Here is an 11,147-nt window from a genome sequence, read left to right on the forward strand (position 1 = left end):
CAAACTTTATGTGGTGTTTAATGTACTAGAGATATTTGATAAACTTTGCCAGTCATTTGAAGGGGATGTGCTTCAAGTGCCATTCAATTCAGCTGAGGGAGTTGCAAGTAGCTCTAAAGAATCTATGGCATTTGAGACTGCACGTTTCATTCTGGACCAAATGATAGATGTTGTTTCATTCATCCTCTGTCATTTTAGCCCAAGAAATTACTCTATCAATTGTAATCATATCTCACAATAATGCCTTGTTGGAAATACTTGTGTCAAATAATTTGTCAGGCCAGGTAGTAAAATTAATTCATATTATTCCTTCAGGTAGGTCTTTATTATATACATGAGGGAGTTTTTCACTTCATCTCCCAATGACTGTTCATATTTCTTATTATTTATTTACATCAATTGTATTTATTCACCCAATCCTAATGATTAGGTGTCAACATTCCCCCCCTTAATCTGAAGGGATGTTGTTGAGTCCAAGCATCATTCTGAATCGTTCAAGCTTTTCTCTTCCAAGCACTTTGGTGAAGATGTCTGCAATTTTCTCATTAGTGGAACAGTGACGGAGATGGATTGTCTTGGCCTCAACATGATGTCGAATCAGATGATATTTAGTATTGATGTGCTTTTTTCGATCATGGAACTTTGGGTTCTTGGCCAAATTTATTGCAGAGGTATTTTCAATCATGAGTGGAGTTGATTGTACTTGTTTTACCTGCAAATCTTCAAGAATTTTCCTGAGCCACACAATTTCTTTTGTTGCCTCAACTGTGCCATGTATTCTGCTTCTGTTGTGGAATCTACTGGAACTGATTGTTTGCGTGATCTTCATGAGACAACTCCTGATCCAAGACTCATAGCATATCCTGAAGTAGATACCCAAGTTTCTTTGTCTCCATCGAAGTCTAAATCAAAGTATCCAATCAAACTGAAGTCGTCCACCTGTGTATACTTGATTCCAAAGTCTTGAGTTCCCTTCAAGTACATTGGAGCTCTTTTTGCAGCAAACCAATGTCCTTCACAAGGCTTTTGCATAAACCTGGAGAGGATTCCAACAACAAATGAAATGTCTAGTCTGGTAGTAGTTAGGTAGTTGAGACTTCCTACAAGATGTCTATACTTTGTTGCATCCTCAAATTCTTTTCCTTCAACAGATGTGAGCTTCAAGTTTTGTTCCATTGGAGTAGTAAAAGGATTGCATTCTTCCATGCCAAACCTGTTCAACAGATCTCCAATGTATTTCTTTTGAGAAAGAAATATTGACTTCGGTTGTTGGGTTACTTCAATACCAAGATAGTAATGAACATATCCCAAATCAATCATTTCAAAACTTTTCCCCAATTCCTTCTTTATGGATGCAATGTAGCTTTCATTATTCCCTGTCATCAAATGATCATCTACATATACCACAAGATATACAACTTTTTTTCAACTTTCTTGAAAATTAGAGTTGCATCATCAAGATCATAATGTTTGAAATTGAGTTTCAGAAGATGCTCAGTTAGTTTTTCATACCAAGCTCGTGGTGCTTGTTTGAGGCCATACAAGGACTTCACAAGTTTGTATACTTTATGTTCATGTCCTTTCACAGCAAATCCTTCAGGCTAGGACATAAAAACATTCTCCTTTAGATCTCCATTCAAGAAAGCAGTTTTTACATCCATTTATTGGACTTTCCAACCATTCTGAGCTGCTAGGGCAAAGAGTGTCTGGATGGTAGCCCATTTTGTTGTGGGGGAAAAAGTCTCCTCATAATCGACCCCTTCCTTCTTTGCAAAACCTTTTGCCACAAGCCTAGCTTTGTGCTTGTTAAGTGAGCCATCAAATTTATACTTATTCTTGTAGACCCACTTGTAGCCAATTGGTTTGGTTCCTAATGGAGGATCAACCAGCTTCTAAGTGTCATTATTTATCAGGGCATCATACTCCTTTTACATCGCTTCTTTCCATTCATCATTAGAAGTAGCTTCTTTAAAGGAAGTTGGTTCACAATCTGTAGACAAGTTCAATTCACAATCATAAGAAACATCCATATCAACAGGTGAATTAGAGTCATCTACATCACCTCCATTTTGCCGGTTTGAATTTCTAGTTCCTGTCTTTCCAACCTCATCAGGATGAACACTTTCAAGTGTCTTTGTCAACCACTTTGGGGGACCTTTCTCAGATGGTCCAGGCTACTCTGTTGATTGAGTTTGGACTGAATCAAGATTGAGTCTCCCAATTCTATCAATCACATCACTTAAAGCATCATCTGTTGTTGAAGTTTCATGCAGGGGAGAGTGTTCTTCATAAGAAGATTGCACATGTTGATCTAGTATAGGAATCCCCCCTTCAAGATGTGGAATCTGATTATCAAATTGTTGAAATGATTTTGCATTTGTGAATCTATCCAAGCAATCAAGTTTCTGCTCAACAACATTGTCAGTTTTGGATTATTCAAGAAAAATTACATGTCTAGATACAAGAAACTTTTTATTGACTTCATCATAGAGACGGTATGCTTTGGAGCTATTTGAATACCCCAGGAAGATACACTTACGACTTCTTGCAACAAGTTTGTTTCTATGTACCTTTGGTATTAAGGCATAACAGGTGGAACCAAAGACCCTGAGATGCTTTACCGAAGGAACATGCCCATACCACATTTCATATGGAGTCTTGTTTCTAATAGCATTAGATGGACATCTATTCTTTATATATGCGGCACATAGAACAACATTAGCCCAAAACATTATCTTTACATTTTTGAAGAAGAGCATGGATCGTACCATACTTAAGATTGTCATATTCATTCTTCCAGCTACTCCATTCTGTTGGGGATTATAAGGGACAATTGTTTGATGTTTGATCTCATGTTGGCGAAGATAGTTTTCAAATTCATTTGATGTGTATTCTTTTCCATTATCAGTGTGAATAGATCCAATATGACATTGTGCATCATTTTCAATCCATTTATGAAAGTTCTTGAATGTTTGAAAAGCATCAGATTTGTTCTTCAATAAATAAACCCAACACATTCTGGCGTAGTCATCAATAAATGTCATCATATATTTATTTCCATTTGCAGAAGGAACAGGCATTGGACCACATAAATCTGAATGAATGAGTTCAAGTTTTTTATGTGCTCTTAAATGTGAATCATGAAAAGACGGTTTGCTATGATTTCCTAGAATGCAAGAATCACATATGAATGGTCAGATGCTTTTCTCACCTCAAGCTTGCCATCAAACATATGAATGGAGTGACCTTGCTAGTGGATGTGGACCAAGGACAGCAAGTTTATCTTAAGATGTGGGAGATATAGAACATGATGCAGAAGAAATTCTGGAAGACCAAGCAATTTAAGCCTGATTGTGCCAAGCCCTAATGGCTTGATTTTTGATTGGTCTGTAAAGTATACTGCTCCATCAACATTTTCAGTAAATTCTTCAAAAAAATATTTTCTATGAGTCATGTGGCAAGTTGCTCCTGAATCAAGCAACCAATCATTTTTCGAAGAAGCAAGTGAAGCATTAAATAAATCTTCATTTACTCCAATATTACATTGTACCACAACATAGTGAGCGGATTCAGGTGCTTTACCTTTGCATGTGTCATTAGTTTTACCTTTCTGTTGGTTTCTTTGCTGCTCAATTTTGTCCCAAGGTAACTTGCATGTAGACGCATCATGTGATCCATTTCTTTTGCAGCGTATGAAGTGCAAATCTGCCTTTTCTCCTTGAGAGTGTCTGCCCCCCTGCCTCTGAAATATCTTCCACTTCCTCTTCGACCACCTCTTCCTCTGAAAGAATCTTAAGCAAGATTCTTTTCTTTATGAGCAAGGCACACAACCTCTTCAGAAGATTCAGGGGTTGTCTTCTTTCCAAAAGCTTTCTCGCTTTCAACAAATTTTTTCACAAGAGAGTCAAAGGTAATATCTTTGAGATTTCCATTTTCTTGCAATGACTCAAGATAATTGGAATAAGTAGGATAAAGTGCCTTGAGAAAAGCGATAAGAGGAATATCAAATTCAACCTTAGTGGATTTGATATCATGCATTATAGATTTTACTTCGGATGCAAGAGCAAGAGGGTCATTATTTTGTAATTCAAGAGTGAATAGTTTAATCATGAGTTGAACAACCTCAAGTGCAGAATGTGAGTCATAGAGTTCTTTTAGCTATTGAAAGGCTTCGAAAGCAATTGAAAATGGCGAAATATGGCGACTCACCTCTTCATTTACAGATGCTGTGATTAATGCATAAGCTTTGTTGTTCTTATTTTCCCATATGGCGAGCCCTTTGTCTGAGTTAGGTCGTTCTGGTTCTTTGTCTCCGTCTCCAATGCACACTCCTTTCCACAACTCATTAACCAGGAGACACATGCTTGTGTTAATACCATAAGTAGTGTGCAGTCAAACTCATAGTATCCAATCGATGGCAACATTAAACAATAGAGCAGAGTTAAAGCAAATGGATTTGGAAAATCAAATTTGAAAGTTGATGGTAGAACTATCACACAGTCAAGATTATGAGATTGGAGATGGGACAACGGGGGTGTTTGTTACAGGAGGTGCACTTTTAGAATGGGGGATTCAGCCCATAAGTATTGCAGAAGGTTATGAAATGGCTTCAAAGTTAGCAGTAGAGCGTTTTGGATCACATTTCACAGAAGTTTGAGTTTAGCTTGAACAATATTGAATCTCTAGTGCAGACGTGTATGACTACACTCTCTTTAAAGATTGTTAATCGATGCAAGCGTATGCTAGCTGAGATTGTTGTGCTAGTGTAGTCAAAGCAGTTCTTGTTGTTGCAGGTCGAATAAGAGAATATAAAACGTCTGTGACACTGACGCAGTGAGATAGTGTTTGCAGCAGGTCTCTTGACAGAGAGCGCAGACTTGACAGAGGCCATAGACAATATCAAAACATATATGAAACTGCCTGGGGTAGTCTTCAGGAAACCAGGTAGAATATAGGCAGAAAACTGACACTCAGACACAAGGAGTTACACAAAAGAAACTAATTTCAGGAGCTGGCTCTGATACCATGTCAGGCCAGGTAGTAACTCCACAAATTAATTCATGTTATTCCTTCACTTAGGTCTTTATTATATACATGAGGGAGGTTGTTCACTTCATCTCCCGATGATTGTTCATATTTATTATTATTTATTTACATCAATTGTATTTATTCACCCAATCCTGATGATTAGGTGTCAACATAATTTTGCGGAGATTAAGAGCAATGTTTTAAAATGTGTGAGCAAAGAGAATCTGCACAAGATGGCATATTATGATACTGTGGAGAGGTTCCATATCATGGCATAAATCATATTTGTATTGGATCAAAACATTTTAGAGGCAGAAAATGCATGGGTTTGGAGTTTTGCAATGAATGCATGCATAATTTGGTGCTATGAAATTTTCGTGGATTTATCAAGCATGAATCTCTTGCAAAATTTAATGAGATAAAACCTTCTGCTTATTTCTTGTTTGTAAATTTCTCTTAAACCATTAAATAATGATGAATTAATGTTTCCCTGTTCATGTTAAAACTATGTTAATACTTTGTAGTTCCTGTACAGGCATGGTTGCAGATTTGACAAATGAGAGTGCTACAAGCAAGTCTGTCTATTTTGCTCACTGCACATCAAAGATGATCTATATAACACATTTGTTGGTAGAAGAGCCTGAGAAATTGACAGGCCCCCTTGTGGTTGATACATATGTTACACTACTGAAGGGAAGAAATGCATGGTATGGTCAATGGATTGCAAAGGGATAAATTAGGCCAGACATGGGGGACAACATACAAGGAAAAGGAATGATACAGGTTTAAATCCAATTTTGAGCTCAGGAAATATTTTTCTTTTTCTCTTTTATTTATTTCCGCAATAAATGTTTCATAGTTTAAATGAGACATAGCAACCACAAAGTGGAAAACTACTTTTGGAAAGCTTCCAAGGAGACCCATAAGTGCTTTAGCAATCCTTGGCATGCTTTAAAAGTAAGTTCATAATCCAAAGATGGAAGAGTATTTATGGGTTAAAATGTAGTATCAAATTCCATATTGCAAAAACATGAATGGCTACTTTCTTTTTTTGATAATATAGGGTGTATCAGTCATGGAAGCATTCTATGAATTGCTTTGCCAACTGAGTTTAAGTCTCATGCACCTGGAGATGAAAAAAGAGGTGGTTCTTGTGGAGATATGTTCCATTCTTAAGACTCTGTACAATATCCTTATAAAAAGGTAATAATTGGTTCTCCTCCTGAGTTGAGGCAGTGGACTATGTATGCTAGTTTGAATGTGAAGGCAAACTCTTGCATGAAATGCATAGTTGAGAATGAAATAGCAGAAGATCAGGCATCGAATGGGGCCGCTTCTCCAAGTTGTGGATAATAACAACAACAACAACCTAACAAGGATTTAAATAAGGGAAGGGTCAGTTTTGGAGATCCCCAGGCAATGATGGATTGAGAGTGTGTGATTTCTCACAACTCCGAATATCCTACATATGTTGGGATGTAACCATTCCAATATTTTTTTAGTGAAATATATGGAGGCAGTTCTCTGCAAAGCACAACATCAGTTGGAAATGATAAAAAGAGACAGAGGGTTTACAATACAATGTTCCATGTTCCCTGGAGATGTGAATTGCTTATTGATGTAGGATTTTTTTTGTGCCTTGATTCCTTTCTATCATTATTGACTATCATGCCAACAAATATACTGGCATTCACATGGAGATGCTTAACGGTCAGTTCTAGAGGCCATGTGTTGATGAGCTTTCTGACACGGGATGCTTAGTCATATTGATTTGTGGAGTGGCACTTCTCCAAGTAACATATATTAGTCTCACCTACCATTTTATCAGAGGACAAGGCAATGTCAAACTTTATGTGGTGTTCAATGTACTAGAGATATTTGATAAACTCTCCCAGTCATTTGGAGGGGATGTGCTTCAAGTGCTATTCAATTCAGCAGAGGAAGTTGCAAGTATCTATAAAGAATCTATGGCATTTGAGACTACACATTTCATTCTGGACCAATAATTTTGTGGAGATTAAGAGCAATTTTTTCAAACGTGTGAGAATAGAGAATCTGCACAAGATGGAATATTATGATACTATGGAGAGGTTCCATATCACGGCATACATCATATTTGTATTGCCTCAAAACATTATGGAGGTAGAAAATGCGTTGGTTTGGAGTTTTGGAATGAACGCATGCATGATTTGGTGTTGTGAAATTCTCATGGATGTTATCAAGCATGCATTTCTTGCAAAATTTAACGATATAAAACATCTGCTTATTTCATTTTTGTAATTTTCTCTTAAACCATTAAATAATGATGAATTAATGTTTCCCTGTTCATGTTCAAACTATGTTAATACTTTGTAGTTCCTGTACAAGCATGGTTGCAGCTATGACAAATGAGATTGCTATAAGCATGTCTGTCTATTTTGCTCACTACACATTAGAGATGATCTATATAACACATTTGTTGGTAGAAGAGCCTGAGAAATTGACAGGCCCACTTCTAGCTGATACATATGTTACACTGCTGAAGGGAAGAAATGCGTGGTATGGTCAACGGATTGCAAAGGGAGAAATTAGGTTAGACATGGGGGAAATCATACAAGGAAAAGGAATGATACAGGTTTAAATTTGAGCTCACACAATATTGTTCTTTTTCTCTTTTGTTTATTGCCGCAATACATGTTTCATAGTTTAAATGAGACATAGCAACCACAAAGTGGGAAAACTGCTTTTGGAAATCTTCCAAGGAGACCCATTAGCTTTTTAATAGTCCTTGGCATGCTTTAAAAGTAAGTTCATAATCCAAATATGGCAGAGTATTTATGGTTGGAAATGCAGTATCAAATTCCATATTGCATAAACACGAATGGCTAATTTATGTTTTTGATAATATAGGTGCCCCAGTCGTGGAAGAATTCTATGAATTTCTTTGCCAACCGAGCTGAAGTGTCATCCACCCAGAGAGGAAAAAGGAGGTGGTTCCTGTGGAGCTATGTCGCATTCTTAAGACTTTGTAAAATATCCTTATAAAAAGGTAATAATTTTCTATTTTCTTATAAGGTTTCAGTGTAGAACAATCTTGTTACGAATATCATATCCAAAAAAGTTGTCTTGCGAAAGTGTCAATAGGACATCTGATTCCCTTTCCCCTAAACATGATCAAAGTTCATAATTTTTGAAATCTTGGCACAGGAAATCATTTATATTCTACATTTGAGAAAGGATTGACTAGAACAATTTTAAACTCTTAATGCAGGGAAGCATCAGCAGAAGCTATATTATAAGCCTTGAGAGATGAGAATATGTATGATCGACATCATCATATTGAGATTTCTTCAGTAAGTAAATGCTCCATGCTTCAGTTGTCATGCACTCTGAAGACAGTCCAACTTGATAGGGAGTCAATTCTAGAGTGTTAAGATAATAAATTACGATATACTGTGAGGGGGTGTTAATGTCATCGGCGATTTTTTTCAGTGACCAAAAATACAGTTGTCCCTTGATTTGAAGTATTTTGTCATGATTGTGTAACTGCACAATTGTTGTTCGGATCAATAGAAAAATAACGCATTCTTGGATAAAAATGGTTGTTGGTACTGGCTAAAAGATTTAGGCAAATTGGGTAAGTATAGGCATTTTCCTTATGTAGTTGGTGATCAATTGTGTATAATCAAAGTTATGAATTGTTTATAATCAAATAAGGAAGACCACTTGTTGAGTAATATTTCCCTTTCTATTTTGTATATTGCAAATCAAACCCTACATTTTACCCAATTTACTGGTGCGTAGAAATTGAACATTTATACTCTCCATCTTCCCCATCTAAGGGAAATGTGACAGAAAAGCTACAGAGGTTTGCAGCACTATAAGTAATCCTCATATAATTTGTTTACGAATACATAGTGCTTAAATATAAATAGAAGCCACCTAATGTCCAATTGCAATGGGTGTTATGGGCAAGGCAGTCCTCTCAACTGTTAAATTTAACAACCAACAAGTATTTACTATTTAGTATAAAACAATGGTCTCATGGTTGCCTCTTGCACTTTCATTCATTTCTTGTGACAAATTTTGTATAGTTTCAATGGTTTTAGATTAAGTTTTGAATTTTGGCTACCACACCCAATAACAGTGATTGAGTGTTGCAACTGGCATCTCATAGCATTGCATAAACATACAATTTGTTTCATAGGCATTCATTATGCCTTAATTTGTTATCATTCATGCTTGTAATTTTCTCTTAAACCATTAAATAATGATGAATTAATGTTTCCCTATTCATGTTCAAACTATGTTAATACTTTTTAGTTCCTGTACAGGCATGGTTGCAGCTTTGACAAATGAGAGTGCTACAAGCAATTCTGTCTATTTTTCTCACTGCACATCAGAGATGATCTATATAACACATTTGTTGGCGGAAGAAACTGAGAAATTGGCAGGCCCACTTCTGGCTGATACATATGTTACACTACTAAAGGGAAGAAATGCGTGGTATGGTCAACAGATTGAAAAGGGAGAAATTAGATCAGACATGGGAACAACATACAAGCAAAAGGAATGATACAGGTTTAAATCCAATTTTAAGCTCAAGAAATATTTTTCTTTTTCTCTTTTATTTATTGCCGCAATACATGTTTCATAGTTTAAATGAGACATAGCAACCACAAAGTGGGAAAACTGCTTTTGGAAAGCTTCCAAGGAGACCCATAAGCTTTTTAGCAGTCCTTGGCATGCTTTAAAAGTAAGTTCATAATCCAAAGATGGCAGAGTATTTATGGTTGGAAATGCAATATCAAATTCCATATTGCAGAAACATGAATGGCTACTTTCTGTTTTTGATAATATAGGGTGTATCAGTCGTGGAAGCATTCTATGAATTGCTTTGCCAACCGAGTTTAAGTATCATGCACCCAGAGAGGAAAAAGGAGGTGGTTCCTGTGGAGCTATGTCCCATTCTTAAGACTCTATACAATATCCTTATAAAAAGGTAATAATTTTTTGTTTGCTTGTAAGGTTTCTGTGTAGAGCAATCTTGTTACGAATGTCATATCCAAAAAAATTATCATGTGAAAGTGTCAATAGGACATCTGATTCCCTTTCCCCTAAACATGATCAAAAAACATAATTTTTGAAATCTTGGCATGGGGAATAATTTATATTCTACATTTGAGAAAGGATTGACTCGAGCAATTTTAACCTCTTAATGCAGGGAAGCATCAGCAGAAGCCATATTACAAGCCTTCAGAGATGAGAATATGTATGATCGACATCATCATATTGAAATTGCTTCAGTAAATATATGCTCCATGCTTCATTTTCCATGCACTCCGAAGACAGTCCAACTTGACAGGGAGTCAATTCTAGAGTGTTAAGATAATAAATTACGATATTTTGTGAAGGGGTGTTAATGTCGTCAGAGATTTTCTTCAATGACCAAAGATACAGTTGTCCCTTGATTTGAAGTATTTTGTCATGATTGTGTAATTGCACAATAACAATGCATTCTTGGATAAAAATGGTTGTTGGTATTGGCTAAAATGTTTAGGCTATGGAGTGTGTGCTATTGGTTTCTAGAGTGTGCTATTGGTTTCTGGGTTTATCACTGCGTAAGCATGGAAGTGAACTCTTCACTCATCATGAGGGCAAATGGAATAACAACAACAATGTGTGAAGATTCATTTTCCCTGCCTATGATTGAAGAGTTCACTAAAACCGAAATGCATTGATGTCAGTTTTTTTCTATATTTATGTCTTACAAGGTTTCCTTTGCAGCATGTGGTGCAAATGCTAGTAATAATTTTAATGAAATCAAAACTTCAAATTTCATTTGTCTTAAGTACACTTAATTATTAATATGATGTAATAAATTACTCATATAATTAAAACTATGTATATTTACTATTTAATATAGAATAAATAAAATATTATTAATCTAAGTTTAATATTCCACCTTTGTAAATTACAAGAATAAACAAAATATTGAAATATTAACCATTTAAGAAATAAATATGTATTGTTTGGACTTTTTCCTATGTCTTATATTGACATCATGTAATTCTTCATTGTTATGAGGGTTTTTCAAATAACATTATTTATATTGATGAAAGTGTGTTCCATTATAATTT

The sequence above is a fragment of the Pinus tabuliformis genome, chromosome 9 (assembly GCF_031772625.1).
Source record: "Pinus tabuliformis cultivar Carrire ecotype Pingquan chromosome 9, CPIR1, whole genome shotgun sequence".
Lineage (NCBI taxonomy): Eukaryota > Viridiplantae > Streptophyta > Pinopsida > Pinales > Pinaceae > Pinus > Pinus tabuliformis.